Here is a 16,396-nt window from a genome sequence, read left to right as displayed (position 1 = left end):
TTTTTAGAAATTTTTTTTCTCTTGTTTTGAGGCAAATAATCAACAACACACTTCTTACAAGATTTTTTATGCCAATGCATTGTTCATCAATCCAAATGGGGACATGATTAAATCAATTAGCAACATATCAAAACTAGTGCATTCTCTAGAAGATGTCAAATTTCAAAATCCATTCAAACTCAAAACGTTTCTAAATTTCCAGATATACATCTCCAGTAATATCAGATCCAAATTTCTATATAGAGGAAAATAGAGTCTTAAATACAATCAGATCCAAAAATAGACAAAAAACAGAACAACAAAGTTTATCATTCTTTAATATTTTGAAACAAAATAAGCATACAAATCCATTTTTATCTTTTAAAGAAAAATTTCACTCAATCTAAACTTTCATTGCATGAATTTTCAAAGTTGTATATGATATCATCTTGCAACTCATATATGAAAGTAAAAAAAAAAAATGAGTAGTTTTAGTTGTATATAATTTCAAAGCTCTTGGACAGATGGTTAGTTTTAGCTTTTTATCAAGATTGTTGGACAGTTTCTTACATAATTATTAAATATCTATTGATGTATTTTGAAAGTAAAAAAAAAAAAAAAGGATAAAGTATTTATTCCAATTGAAATCCTTATGCATTTTATATTTAAATTAATTGTCACTAGCTTGTACATACCTTCTATTGAGAGGAGTCACCCACATCATCTAGACGGGAATGGCGCATCATTTGTTCCATCTGCACTTTCCAATCCTTCATGGCTTGCATCTCTGCTTCCCAGTTCGAGATCTTTTCTTTCAATTGCTGGTTCTCTGCTTCCACCATCTGCACTCGGATAACCATCGCCTCCTCTTGAGCCTCAGCGGCTTGACGCTCTCGATCAATATCAGCACGAGACGCCACACTGAAAGAAGATGATGATGTTGGGGCGACGTATCCACTCCCAAGACCATTCAACCAGCCACCTAATCGTTGCCCAAGCACTTGAGTGCAGATCTCGTCATCCGTCATCGGCTGACTGCCCTCTACAACGGGTGCTTCCCGCAGCTCAAGCATCCTTGCCTATTTTCAGTCATTAAAATAATGAAAATGAAGAAATAAGAATACAACTGACGTTTTGAATAAGATAATAAACTAAATAATTTTCTTGACTTACATGTTTCATCTGCGCACCCTGGCACCACTCCCCCGATGTCCTCTGATGTGTTCTCTGATACAGATCTGGCCTCGACTCCAAGTCGCTAGTGATGGGATCACGCTACATTATCATATAAAAGTTCATTAATATGAATTCAGCGGTGTCAATATAAATAACACTTGTCAAGTGATGGTCAGATAGTTTCATAGCAATTAACCTTCGATGATTGACGAACAATTTCGAGCCACCACAATGCATCGTATCTAGTTTGCTATGATTCGCAGCATTTTTCTCACAGATAGCCTACAAAATAGATGTAATCACTTCTTATTATTCACATAAATATGAAAAAGTAGTTATTGTAATTAATAGAAACACATCAACTGATAGTTAGGGTCGCGAAAATGGCAACACACCACCCGCCAATCCTCTAGGGAGATCTTATCATATGGGTGCACTTCTGCCTGATCTCCCATCTCCTTAAAATGATTGTGCATTTTGCTACGATAGGTCTTAAACCGAGAGTACAGTTGCATGTTCACCGCCTTTTTCACATGGTCTGCGGTGAAAATGTCCATATCAAACTCTTCCTACATATGAAATATATTTTTTAATGTTAGAGAATCTTTAGTGTAATATATTAAAAGTAAAAGAAATGTTTTAGGGTTACTTAACAAGATGCGCTCATATAGAACCAAGTGCTGAGCCTCCGTCACCTTTGGCTAGGTGAAGCAAGTGACTGGAGCATATTGGTGACATATAATCCCAAGCTCCCGTGACTAGGCTATGCACCAATCATCAAGTAAGGCCGTAAAGCCTGGAGGAATGTCGATACGGATCCGCCACCTAGTCCTCTCCAAGTGCTTCTTTAGCGCAACATTCTTCGCTGCACCGCGGCCTACACTCGTATGCGTCATAGAGGTCGATCCTGAAAAAAGAGTAAAAGAAAATAACATAATCATACGCATGAAATGACAATAAATATATTATTCTAAATCAAATACGCATAACCTTACCAACGCTGCTGATTATAGACGGCAACTCACCCTAGGCTTGATCCCCAACTGATGTATCGATGTCGGGCTGGGGTCCCAAGGGCTTAGATGGTGCCGCATCAGCCCCGATGTGCTTAGTTGCTCTCAATGATGACCCATCATCCTCGCGGGATGATGTCGTCGATAGCCTAGACTGAAGTAAAGAGCGGCGACCTCCTAGGGCCATGTCTGCCAAACAGTTTAGAAGTAAATATAAGAAGATTGAATATTAGATGGATGCATAGTAAATATATTTTCACTTGTTCTCACATGTCAAATGTACAGTGACAACATAACACACTTACCCCCTACTTGTCCTTAATATTAGTATCGCCCTCACTTTCTAGAGTGCCTTCATCTTCACTACAGTACTCGACCATAGTTTCATCTTCCCCATCAATTTCATCACTGTCTATGAAGTCAACATGTACAGAGGGTTCAATTCTAATGTCAGCAGTTCCTACGGGTTCTGCCGTGGCACCAACCCTATTTAATGGTATAGGATCGACTCCTTCCTCAGCAACATTGATAGCTTATTACGTTGCTAGGGGATCAGATGGCTGATCTTCATGGAAAGCATCATCTCTGACACTCTTCTCCCCGTTTTTGACTTCTGTAATATCATACAAACTTTGAGGAGGAATTTTTTGGGCCACATGCCATTCACCATTTAATTTTGTGTCCTTAATGTATAACACTTGTTCTGCCTACATCACAAGCACAAAAGGGTCGTTTTGATACCATGTTTTACTGAAATTGACACTAGTAAAGTAGGCATCCAATTTATCCCACTCTTTTTATTGCTAATGTCTCACCAGGTACACTTCAAGATGTGGACAAGTCTATTAGCTCCATAGTAAAGCTTTATAATGTCATCCAACACACCAAAATAGTCAATTTCCTCATCTCCTTCTGTGCCTAGCACCGCAACGCCACAATTTTGGGTTCTTCTATGCAGTTTGAGGGACTTGGTATGAAAGCGTAAGCCGTTGATAATGCAACCGCTGTAGCGGTTAACTCGTTGATTGGGGCCACATGCCAACGCGTACAAATCTTTACTTGCTATTGCTTCTTTATTATAATACATGACTTTCATCTATTAATTACAAAGAACTTTAGATGAGTAAACCGTCAATATTGAAAATGTACATTGTAGCGAACTCAGGCAGTAGTTGTTACTTACACAACACCCAAACCAATTGACAAATTCCTTCTTATGTCTTTCGTCAACATTCCTTTCATTTTGAGCGAAAAGTTCAGCTTTATGTTCGCTATATGCAACAATAGTACATGTTAATGTCAACTAAGAATATGCATATGTAAATACAATTAGAAGTAAGGAGTTTTGAACCACGTACTCGATATATGGAATAATTTTATCACAATTATTGAGAACGTAAAAATGTGCCTTTCGTAGGTCGTCCATATCAATGAAATCGTAAACCCGTGCACCGAACGGCCGAACATTTCCTCAAAATATAAAGCTCCTTGGTTCTTCATCTACGGCATTAATAGCATGAACGTCTACATTTCGCTCCTCATGAGTGAACCTTGTTTCAATATCATGTAGATACATTGAGCAAAATGCAAGACATTCACTGTCAATGTATGCCTCAATGATTGAACCTTACGGTCGTGCCTTATTGCGCATATACCCCTTCAAAGTGGATAAAAACCTGTGCAGTTTACACAACATTAGTGAGTTGTACACACACAAAAAAAAAACAAGGAAATCATGAGAACGTTGTAGGACTTTATAATGTACCTTTCAATAGGATACATTTAACGATATTGGACCGGTCCTCCAATTATGGCCTCCATTGGTAAATGGACAACTAGGTGGACCATCACATCGAAGAATGCTGGCGAAAATATTTTCTCCAGCTTGCATAGTATGATCACAAAGTCCTCCTCTAACCGTTCAAGTATGTTTATGCTCAATTTCTTGGAGCACAACTGTCGAAAGATGATCCCCATTTCAATCAGCACCGAGCGAACATCTTCAGTCAAGTGTCCACAAAGGAAAACGGACAGAACTCATTGCAAAAGGATGTGACAGTCACGACTTTTCATTCCTAACATCTTCCCTTCCCTCGTGCTTATGCATCAAGATATGTTCGATGCATATCCATCAGGGAACTTCACTGATTTCAACCATTCGAAGAAATAATTTTTCTTATCTTTCAAAAATGTGTAATAGGTAGATGGCATGAGAAGTTTGTTCCCATCATGAATCAGATGCAACTCAGCCCGTATTCCCATATCTTCCATATCCCGACGAGCATTTGCGTTGTCCTTTGTCTTCCCATTTATATCCCACAATGTATAAATGACATTCTCACAAATGTTCTTCTCGATGTGCATGACATCCAGGTTGTGGTGTAGTGGAAGATCTTTCCAGTATGACAACTCAAAGAAGATGCTTCTCTTTGTCCAATTTAACTCCCACTCAGCGCGTTTCCTTTTTCTACTGCTAGGTGATTTCCCAAATTTCATATCTCCGATCAGCCTGAGTAGGTTTAATATCTCTTCCCCACTTAGTCGGTTTGGTTGCAACCTCCGTTTAGGCTTTCCATTAAAGCTTCTGACACCACGAGTCCTCCAAGGATGTCCAGGTCGTAAAAAACGACGATGACACATAAAACATAACTTGCGTCCATGCTTTAAGGATAAGGACCCAGCATCCTCATTACACATTGGGCATGCTAAGTAACCCTTTATGCTCCAGCCCGACAGATTGCCGTAGGCGGGGAAATCATTAATTGTCCATAAAAGTACAACATGCATCCGAAATGTTGTCCCAGTTTGTACATGAAATGTCTCTACTCCTTTTTCCCATAGTTCTTTCAACTCATCAATTAATGGCCTCAATTAAACGTCAATATCATTACTAGGTGCCCTCGGTCCAGGAATAAGCAGAGACATATAAATGAAGGGTTCTTTCATGCATCGCCATGGCGGCATATTGTATGGCATCATCATAACTGGCCATATGCTGTACGGGTTGTTCATGTTACCGAAAGGATTGAACCCATCTGAAGCAAGGCCAAGTTTGATGTTGTGAGGAGAACTAGCAAACCACGGATGCATTTTATCAAACTTGTCCCAAGCTTCGAATTCCACTGGATGGCTAAGGGTGTTTCCATCTTGAATACGTTTCTCTTTATGCCATCTCATATTTGTAGCAGTCTTTTTGCACATATACAATCGTTGCAGCTGCGAGATTAATGGACAATATCGCAAAACCTTTTGGGGAATCTTTTTACCCTTCTTTTGATTAGTTGTATACCTCAGTTCACCACATTTTGGACACTCATTCGTGTTTTCATGTTCACCATAAAAGAGTGCACAATCATACCTACACGTATGTATTGTAGTGTAACCAAGACCCAATTCACACATGTATGTCTTCGCCTCATAAAAGGACTTTGGAAGTGTTTCACCATCAGGCAGTGCTGCCTTAATGAGGCTTAAATGCATGTTGAATACGCTCTGAGATAACCCATGCATTGTCTTTATATGAAGCAACTTTATCAAGAACTCTAATTTTGAGAACTTTCTATAGTTTGGATATAGGGACACCCGTGCATCCCTCACGAGATTAGCAAATGGTTTACCAAATTGATTTAACGTACTGTGATCGCAAGGTATGGTACCTATTGAAGTAGATTCATCACTAGTATGCGACACACTGACGTCTTCTGTGTCCACTGCAATCCCACTTTGTAAGTCACCTAACATTTCGATTAACCCTTCCGAACGTGTATCACCACCTACTATATTTGCCCCCTCATCTTCATCGTCATCATCATCGCTCTGAACTGCATAAGCTTCACCGTGGAACACCCATCTTGTGTACCTTTTCTCCATTCCGAAGTCTAATAAATGTGAATGGACTAGATCAATGTGTTTGAATGTTATGTTTTGGCAATTCTTGCAAGGACACCTTATTGTACTAGCACCGTTAGCACGAGGACGCGCGAACTCTATGAAATCATTTACCCTTTTCATGTATTCTAGCAAAGACCTACCCCGAGCGTTCATCCAACTCTTATCCATGTTCATTAATTCCCTATAACATGTTCAAGTAAATGGTATTGATTACATTGTCAGAATGTTTATGACGCATGCATTGTGAATCCTATAATCAACCACCTTCTGTCTAAAGGGTACGGATCCTATCCCATTCAGGAATGTTGCAATTACATTGCGATCAATCGCTCAAATTCTTTCGTCGTAGTCATTATAAATTTCAGCAGCATCTCATAATGGCTCTCCAAGTACATGAGATGGGGGAAGTGCACATCATCTTCTAGTTTTCCATCACTAACAATTGTCACCACACCCCACTATGCACCCTGAGAACACAAGTAGAGACGCGATCGAAATATATAATGACTATGATGAAAGCATGAACAATGATAAGAATGTCAATACAACTTCCTAAATTGTCCACATTGGACAATTCAATAATGGTTGAAATACAAACACGACTAATCGTAAATGAAACAAATAATCGACATGTTTAATTAATTATTAGTCTACATAATATGACTAATACTCAATTGAATTTTAACAATTGATTTGTCCCACATGTACGATGACGCATGAATGTATAGTAACCATTATTGAACGGGTCTAAGTTTCGATGCACACATGAAATGACAATAATTAATTTTGCATAAGGAGCCCGTGATAAGTAGGCAAGGCATAAGCCTTATGGCATTAAGGTGTAAAGATGTTGTAGACACCCCATTTTTACCCTGGCCCAATATATTTATTACTATTATTATTATTATTATTATTTTATTATTTTATTATTATTAGTAGTGTTTTTATTATTTCATTTATCCATATTATTATTATTATTATTATTATTAATTAGTCTTATTATTATTATTATTATTATTATTTTCATTATTATTAATATTATTTTTAATTATTATTATTATTATTATTATTATTATTATTATTATAGGTACTTTTATCTTTAGGAATAATATTATTACTATTATTATTATTATTATTTATTATTTATTTATTATTATTATTAGTATTTTTACCTTTATTATCATTATTATTATTACTATTATTTATTTATCCTTTTATTATTATTATTATTATTATCATTATTTGTTTTTTATTATTATTTTTAACATTTTTAGTATTTATTATTATTATTTTACTATCATTATTATTTTTTTTATATTATTATTTCTTTATTTATTTATTTGTTATTACTATTATTATTATTTTGCTATCATTATTATTTTTTATACTATTATTATTTATTTATGTATTTTTGTTATTACTATTTTGCTATTATTATTATTTTGCTATACTTATTATTATTATTATTATTATTATTATTATTATTATTATTATTATTATTATTATTATTATTTCCTTATAAACATAATAGTAGTATATATTATTTCCAAAAAAAGAAAAATACCAAAAACTGAAAAAGGAATTTTTTTTTAGGGTTTGTTTTTCAAATTCTTCTTTTTATAAGAAGGAGGCAGCGCACAAGAGAGGGGGGGCACGGCACAGGAAACCAAAGAAAAAAAAATAAAAAAAATCTGCCGCATTCTTCTTCATCTCCTTCTTCTTCCGGCCAACCCGAGCGTCTCCAATCCTCATTCTCCCATCTCTCTCACACTCTCTCTACACAGTCACGGCTGTAACAGCTTCTCACGGCCACCATCCTCCGGCAACCGCCCGAAGATCCCGCTCTAGATCTTCCCCGCCTCCATCCTCTCTTCTCCTTCTCCGGTTGAGCCTCCCTCCTCAGCCCTTCCAGCAGGCCTCTCGGCCTCCTCCACACCAGCAAACCACCCCTGCTGCTCCTCTGGTCACACCAGGCCCGAAGGCCACCAGCGACAGCTCCAATCGAGGCTGTCTCAGGCAGCTCCAACCCAGACAGCCCAATACATCGTCGCCGTCGCCGTCGCCTACGCCACTTGCCGTCGCTCTCGCAGCAGCTGTCTGCGCCAGCATCCGCCAGCAGTCACGCCGGATCACCCGCCATCGCCAGCTTCCTCTGCTACACAGTAACCCGAACCACCCAGTCCCCTCTGCTCCAGATCTCCGGCCATCACCATCTCAAGTCCCGGCTGAGCCACCCTCTCTGTAAGTCTCCGCACACACCCACTTGCATATACTCATCCATGTTTTACTTCTTTTGTGTTTACTGTGTTGCACATTGTTTTTTATAGATTGGTTTGGTTTGCTTCAGTTTTAATATTTAAAGTTTACTCCTTTATTTTGTATGTGTAGAGATTAAATGATTAACAAATTTTTTTTAGTTGTGCAGGGTTAAGCTCTTGATTGTAAATATTAAATATTTAGTTTATGATACTTATTCAGGCTTATTTGTTTATTTATTTATTTCTAAATGTTAAATATAGGTGTAGAAACTTCATTGTAGAAATTCATTTTAAAAAACTTAAAGTGTGCTTTTTGCTGCGTTTATTATATATATAAAATATTAATATTATTGTTGTCTGTTACATTGTTTGTTTAATATCCATGATATATTTCTCCTGTTATTATTATTGTATACTTTAATATTATTGTCATATTATCATTGTGTATTTATTCAGCATATTATTATTATTATGTTGCATATTTGTAGTTCTTACATACTTATGTGATTATTATTATTATGACCTTGTACACTTATATTCATGTTATTATTGATTGCATATTTTAATTGTGTACTTAATTTGCATGCACACTTATTATTGTTATTGCCATATATGTTTATTTGCATATTTATATTATTATCGAACGTACATTTTATTGTATAGCTAGCGTATGTCTACTATTATTAGTGTGATTGTCTTATATTATTATTTGCATATTCATGCACATTCTATTGTATATTAGCTTACCTATTTTCATATTATTATTGTGTTTCAATTTTAGGTTTTTCTATATTTCCATATCGTACTTGTATATACTTGCATAATATATTTGTAGTTTGAGTTGATTCCGTAATCTTGTTTCCATGTTGATATATTGTATGCCATTTATTAATTATTTCCATATTTGAATTATTGTATTTCCATAATATCCTATGTACGTATCATCCTTACCATTATTAATATTGTTATTGCTATTATTATTTATTATTACTACTATTAATATTTTTATTTTTAGTATTATTATTGTATTTATTATTATTAATATATTATTATTACTATTACTATTGTTATTATTATTATTATTATTATTTATTGTTATTATTATTATTATATTATTATTATTATTCTATTTTGAATTATACGTATACTCAATTGTGCTATTTTTAGTATTTCATATTTATATTAACATGTTATTATTTTATTATTATGATATTTTTATTATTAACTATTTTTTTTTTATTTTAATCCCTATGATTTTATTGCGAGGGTATGAGCCTTCGGCCATTACGTACCCTAAGCTCTGAGGGAATATATATATATATTTATTTATTTATTCATTTTTCATGTGTGTTTATTAATTCACAAAAGGAGTAGTTTAAAGAATTATTAGATTAACTTAGGGATAATTTCAAATTAATTAGGTACCGTTCGTAAGAACGGGCGCGTAAGGGGTGCTCGTACCTTCCCCTTGCGTAACCGAACTCCCGACCCCAACTCTGGTAATGTAGACCGATTCTACCCCTAACGGGGTAGTAATCATGTGTTCTAACCGCACTAAAGGTTAGTGGCGACTCCTACACCATATTTTTCCTGAAAAATTTAGAATTGATTTTTTAATTTCGCCGCCCGGGGGCACACGTGCTCCCGGGACGTCGCGACAGATGTGGCTGTTGAAGATAAATGCTTCAATAGGTAACAATCACGATTGATGGGATTATGAGAGTGATACTGAAAAGAAATTAATCATGCGCTAACAAGACTACCTCCAACCATGAATCACTCAGTTGCATAAAAATGCGTTACACTAAAAAGGATAAAATATTTATCATATTATAATAATCATTACACAAACGGTATTAAAGTATTAACAAAAACATAAACAAAACGGTATCATGATGGCGGGCTAGCTAGCTAGTGCAATTCAAGTCCCCACTCATTTGAACAAACTTAGAAGTAACAGGCCTTGAACTGCCCATAATCTAGGTACCGTAATTTTTCTCAGTCATAGCCTCTTTAACCTACAAGCGTAGAGCTCGAACGTCTTCAAATTAAAAAGTTAGAATTTTAACATGCTGTGAACTTCTATTTTACCCATTTTTCAAGCCTATTGGGGCTTCTATTATCCAAAATGTGTTGGTAGATTTGAAACGGATGCCTAATGAGTTTAAACTTTTTAAGTGAATTAGTTCTTTAATCGAAGGCAAGTGCATATCTGAACAAACTGTAATTTCAAATTAAGTTCATTTGTAATTACAAATTATTCCTAATGGTCAATATAATTTAATCTCAATTAAAAACTTTAGAAAGAGCAATGAATAAAATTGGCTCTGATACCAGATACGCCCAGATCACTCTTAGAGCAAGGAAAGATTTTAAACAATTGTCAAGTAAAAGGACAGAAGTATCATAAATAGTATAGGCAAATTGAAAGTATTCTGAGATTTAAGGGATGAATAATAGTCCGCTGGAGGGACGTGCTATTATGTCAGAATAACTGGTCGAGCCAGGCTTGACTGAGAACCCTTTAGCAACCTTGAGAACACATAATCAATTGAAACACATGCCTAATGAGTTTAAACTTTTAAGTGAATTAGTTCTTTAACCGAAGGCAAGTGCATATCTGAACAAATTGTAATTCCAAATTAAGTTCATTTGTAATTACAAATTATGCCTAATGGTCAGTATAATTTAATCTCAATTAAAAAATTTAGAAAGAGCAATGAATAAAACTAGCTTTGATACTAGATACGCCCAGATCACTCTTAGAACAAGGAAAGATTTTAAACAATTGTCAAGTAAAAGGACAGAAGCATCATAAATAGTATAGGCAAATTGAAAATATTCTCAAATTTAGGGATGACTAATAGTCCACTGGAGGGACGTGCTATTATGTCAAAATAATAAGCCGATCCAGGCTTGACTGACAACCCTTTAGCAACCTTGAGAACACATAATCAATCGAAATGCATGCCTAATGAGTTTAAACTTTTAAGTGAATTAGTTCTTTAACCGAAGGCAAGTGCATATCTAAACAAACTATAATTCCAAATTAAGTTCATTTGTAATTACAAATTATGCCTAATGGTCAGTATAATTTAATCTCAATTACAGTATGTTTGGATATCTGAGGTTAACTCAATCTGAAGGCACAACACAGCATAGCACAAGATGCAGTTCTCAGTAAAATATTTCATACAACTTGTATAAACCATTTGCACATTATGTCTCAAAACATATTGAGTTAGCTTACAACATTGGGAAAAAAAATTCCAACATTGAAAGCAAAAGTAGATCTGTAGAAGAAGAAGAAGAATGCTTACAAATTTGGACTTCGACGTAGATGAACTCACGAAGGCTCAAAGATGAGCTTGCGACGAGTTCCTTCTGGTTCGAAATATCCACGACGAAATCATGAAGCTTCTGACAAACTCGCGAAGGGCTCCTGTTGGTTCACAATGTGGAAGACTAACTCACGAAGCTCCTGCTGGTTTGAAGGGTTGACGATGAACTCACAAAGGTCAGAAGAAGACCAGAGGGCTTTGAAGGGTCAAAGAAGAAGGCTAGAATTGAAGGATCTCTCACTCTCTCCTCTCGTGCTGGCTCTCTGAACAGAGATGCTCAAATGAAGAATCAAATAGTGTAGCTAGGGCTCCAATTGAATAAGGCATTAGGGATTTAGGGTTCGCCTGGGAGTGGGAGGGCTGAGCAGGGCATATGGGCCGTGTGGGCACTTGGTCAATGGGCTCACTGGGCTGACTAGGTCTGGGGTATTAGTGACGGTTGTTCCAAACCATTACTAATACCTTTAACGATTTCTTTTTTAATCTTTTTTAAATAAAAACACTAGTAGTGATGGTTGGCCACCGTCACTAATACCACATTATTAGTGACGATTGTTCCAAACCGTCACTAATACCTTTACGATTTCTTTTTCAATATTTTTTAAATAAAAAACTAGTAGTGACGGTTTTAAAACCATCACTAATAACCAATATTAGTGATGGTTATCCCAAACTATCACTAATATGCTCAACCATTTCTTTTTTAATATTTTTTTAGCAAAAGCACTAGTAGTGACAGTTTTCAAAACCGTCACTTATACCATATTATTAGTGACGATTATCTCGAACCATCATTAATACCCTTAACCTTTTATTTTTTAATATTTTTTAAATATAAACACTAGTAGTGACGGTTTCAAAATCGTCACTAATACCCTAGAATCGTCGCTAATATTTTTCCAGATAAATTTTTGTACAAAAATTGTTATCGTGCTCTTTTTAGTGACGAAAGTATTAGTGACGCATTCAAATTTGTCATTAACAGTGTCGTATTAGTGACGGTTTTTTGAAACCGTCACTAATTCTTAGACTTTTAGTGACGGTTCTTAAAAACCGTCACTATTACTAACATTTAATGATGAATTTGAATTCGTCACTAATACTTTCGTCACTAAAAACCCATTTTTTTGTAATGAATCGGTTAATACCTCGGATGTATTCACAATAAGTTTGTGAATAAGTTGATCTAGGGTGGTCTCAGTTGGATATGGCGAGTAGGTGAGAAGATCTTAGGATGAAGGACCCGACACCACAGAGATAGGCTAGATCCTTTTCAGACCAATCCACTCCATATACTCAGCGTTTGTTCCTTTTAATATGTGGGATGTTTGATCGTGACACTCCTCCTTACATATGATGAGTGAACCCATTTTCTTTCAGTGTTCTTGAGGGTATACCAGCTAGGCTGAGTCAAAGCAACCATTCTGTAGGTGTCCACTGGTATCCTAGGTGTACTAAGTCACACACATCACACGCACCTCGAGAGTTCACATGTTCATACTCGAACTTATATGATCGCATTAACTCTCAATTGTGTCGCCTGTTAACCTCATATGAGTATACTGTTCTTAAATGACACATAAACGATGAAACTTGCATGAGTGACGTGCTTCGGAGTTGTGTGTATTGAATATGAACGCTTTGTGTGAAATTCAGTTATATTCTTATATGTGAAACGGTGTGATTGTGTCGCATGTGCATAAATTTCATGTTCACTGGAGTTCGTAGTTGTGGGAACTACCCTAAAATTCATTCATGTCATTTGCTAAAAATTAGCAAAACATTAGTTGGGGAGGTGTGATTACGCGCCAAAACTGCGTAATTAGGTGTCTCAATCTGGGCATTATGGCTTCTATTTTTAATTAAATGTATAATTACGTCCAATATTTTAACAAAGTACTCTATTTATCATTTTTTTAGTTTTATTGAACAATTTATGAATTTTTGATAATTTTTTATCGCAGAAAAATTTTCAGGAACCGAAACCGGCATCAGTTCATAATTCGTGCATAACGTTTCCGTCTTAGCTCCGATCTAGATGAGTCAAATTTCAAGAGAAAGAGAAAATGATTATCTACAATTTACATGTTTTGAGTTTCGAACGAAACAGGCTCCACAAGGGTCAAAATAGGCCATGTTCACAAAGAAAAAAAATGATAAAAAATAAAAAATAAAAAATAATAAAAACAATTTGGTTATGATGTGACCCGACCATGCATGGACGAGTCGGGTCTCTTAAACGGGTCTAGGGCAGCCCCCTTCCCCCTTTAAATTCTTCTTCTTCTCTAACCAGAGCACGCTCCCTTTCTCTTCTTTTTTATTTTCTTTTTCTTTTCCTATTTTTTTCTTTTCTCTTATTCCGCTTCTCTAGCCCGAGCTCCTTCCTCTTTTTTTTTTTTTTCCCTTCGCAGTTCTCTTAGCTTTTTTTTTTCCTCTCCCTTACTTCCCTATCTCTCCCACTTAACTTCCTCTCTATCCCTCTCTTTATTTTTCTCTCCTCATCTCCCTTCCCCTACTTCCCTCTCCTCTCAGCCACAGCACAGAACACCAGCACCAAGCTTCTCCAGCCGCAAACTCCTGTTCCAGCAACCACAACAACACACCAACTGTTCCACCCTCGTCCAGCCCTAGCCGAGGACATCCTCCGGCACTTCCCGAGTAGTCCCCCTCCTCGTCCAGGCCTCTCTGCTGCCTGCAATTCCATGCTAGCAGCAACTACAACACAGCAACACAACAGCAGGCAGAAGACACAGCAGCAACCTCCATGAGCACCAGGCCGAGCCTCTGCCAGTCCAAAGCCATGTCCAGCCAGCCTCTAGCCATGCCCAACTGCTCAGGACTCTCTCTCTCTCTCTCTCTCTCTCTCTCTCTCTCTCTTTCCTTCTTCTTTTTTCTTTCTCTTAGCTTTTCTTTTGTTCTATTATTATTACTATTATTTGCTTAAGTGTTGCTTTAATTTGTTTTGAATTTCATTGAAGTGTTTTTTTTTTTTACTTTGATTATTGTTTGGAATTTTTATTGAAATATGAATTTTTATGGGAGTATTTATTTAGGCTCTTTATTTTTATTGCAATATTTACTTTTTTTTTTTCTTTCTGCAATAGAATCACTTAATGCTTCGATTTAGTAAATTAATCTAGTGAGGTCTGGTTTGGGTCTAAGATAAAATAGAAAGAAAAAAAAAAGAATAAAATAATAAAAAAAAAAATTTGTTTTTGCTTTAGAAATTAAATTAGTAGAAGACTGATTTAGTTTATGGTTAGTTGTATTAAAGTTTTCATTTTTTTTAAATGTTCAGTTATCGTTGAGTTGTTTAAGCATTAAATTTTCATTGTGTTTGCATTTAAGTTAGGTTTTGGTTCAAGTTCGTGTTAAAGGCTCGGTTTTTAGGGCACGTATGTGTTTGATTGAGTTTTTATTCTTGCGTGTTTTAATGTCGTATCCAAAGTTACCATCTTTAATTAGCTCGTGTTTCAGTGTTTCTTTGAGTAGACTAGGGTTCCCATTTTGTTCTTTAATTCACTGCATTTTAGTTTTAGGAGTTTAAATTGCGTGTCATTTAATTTGTCAAAAGTGAAATTGAACAATCTTGAAAAACCTGAATCTGAATTGAGTTCAGTATATTTTTATTTTCGATTAGAAGAACGTGAAATTTGAGATTAAAACGAATTCCCTAAGGAGATGATCTTGCCCTTCGGTTAAATATTACACGACGTAACTCCTATACTTGGGATAGATTTTGAGCTGCTCATTTTTAGAGTGAGTCAAGTTTTTGGCACCGTTGCCGAAGAATGTCGGTCTTAGTCTTAAATAAGCATTTTTCCCGTCATTTTAATTAGTTTTATGAAAAAACAAAACAAAAAAAAAAAAAAAAAAGAAGACAATAAAAAAAAGGGAAAAAATTTGAGTTTGGAAAAAATAAATAAATAAACATGGCTGCACCTACACCGCGCACGATAATGGACTTTTTGCAGCTAGAATATGCTATTGCATCCCCTTCCACTGTTTTGCTTAATGACGAGCTTAATTTCATGATGTAACATAGGAGGACATCATTGCTACCTGAGTTCTACGGGACGGAACCTGAGTGCCCCTATCAACACTTAGCAGAGTTTGAGTTAACCTACAACATGTTTTTTTCTCATACTAGAACTAATGAATCGATTAGACTGCAATTATTTATTGCTTCCTTGCAGGATGGGGCACAGATGTGGTTTCATTCTTTGAGACCTCACACTATCACTAATTGGACTGATATGGAGCGCGAATTTCTGCATACGTTTTGTCCCTTACAAAAAACTCAATTTTTGCAAGAACAGATTATTCATTTTGTGCAGCAGGGTGACGAGACATTTTGAGCTTGCTGGGAGTGTTTCAAAGAGCTTCTAAGTATTTGTCCACATCACGGGTTTGACTCGTGGAGGTTAATTGATTATTTTTATACTGCTCTTACCTTTGATTATAAGCACTTTGTCCAGACCATGGGCAATGGAGAACTCTTCAGCAAGGATCCCGATCAGGTACTATCGTTCTTTGATTACTTAGCCAAATGTGTCCCACAGTGGAATACACGATATGATCAGGCACCTATGATTGTACACCCTATTAGCACAATTAGTGGTAGAGAGGCATATGAGCCAACATACTATCCAGATAATCCTCCGCCTCAATACTAGCCACAACAGATCCCTCAGAGCTGTGCACCATCAGAATTTCTTAAGGTTAGCATGACACGGAT

This window comes from Malania oleifera, chromosome 3, assembly GCF_029873635.1.
Source record: "Malania oleifera isolate guangnan ecotype guangnan chromosome 3, ASM2987363v1, whole genome shotgun sequence".
Taxonomy (NCBI): Eukaryota; Viridiplantae; Streptophyta; class Magnoliopsida; order Santalales; family Ximeniaceae; genus Malania; species Malania oleifera.
Note: the sequence above shows the minus strand (reverse complement) of the source record.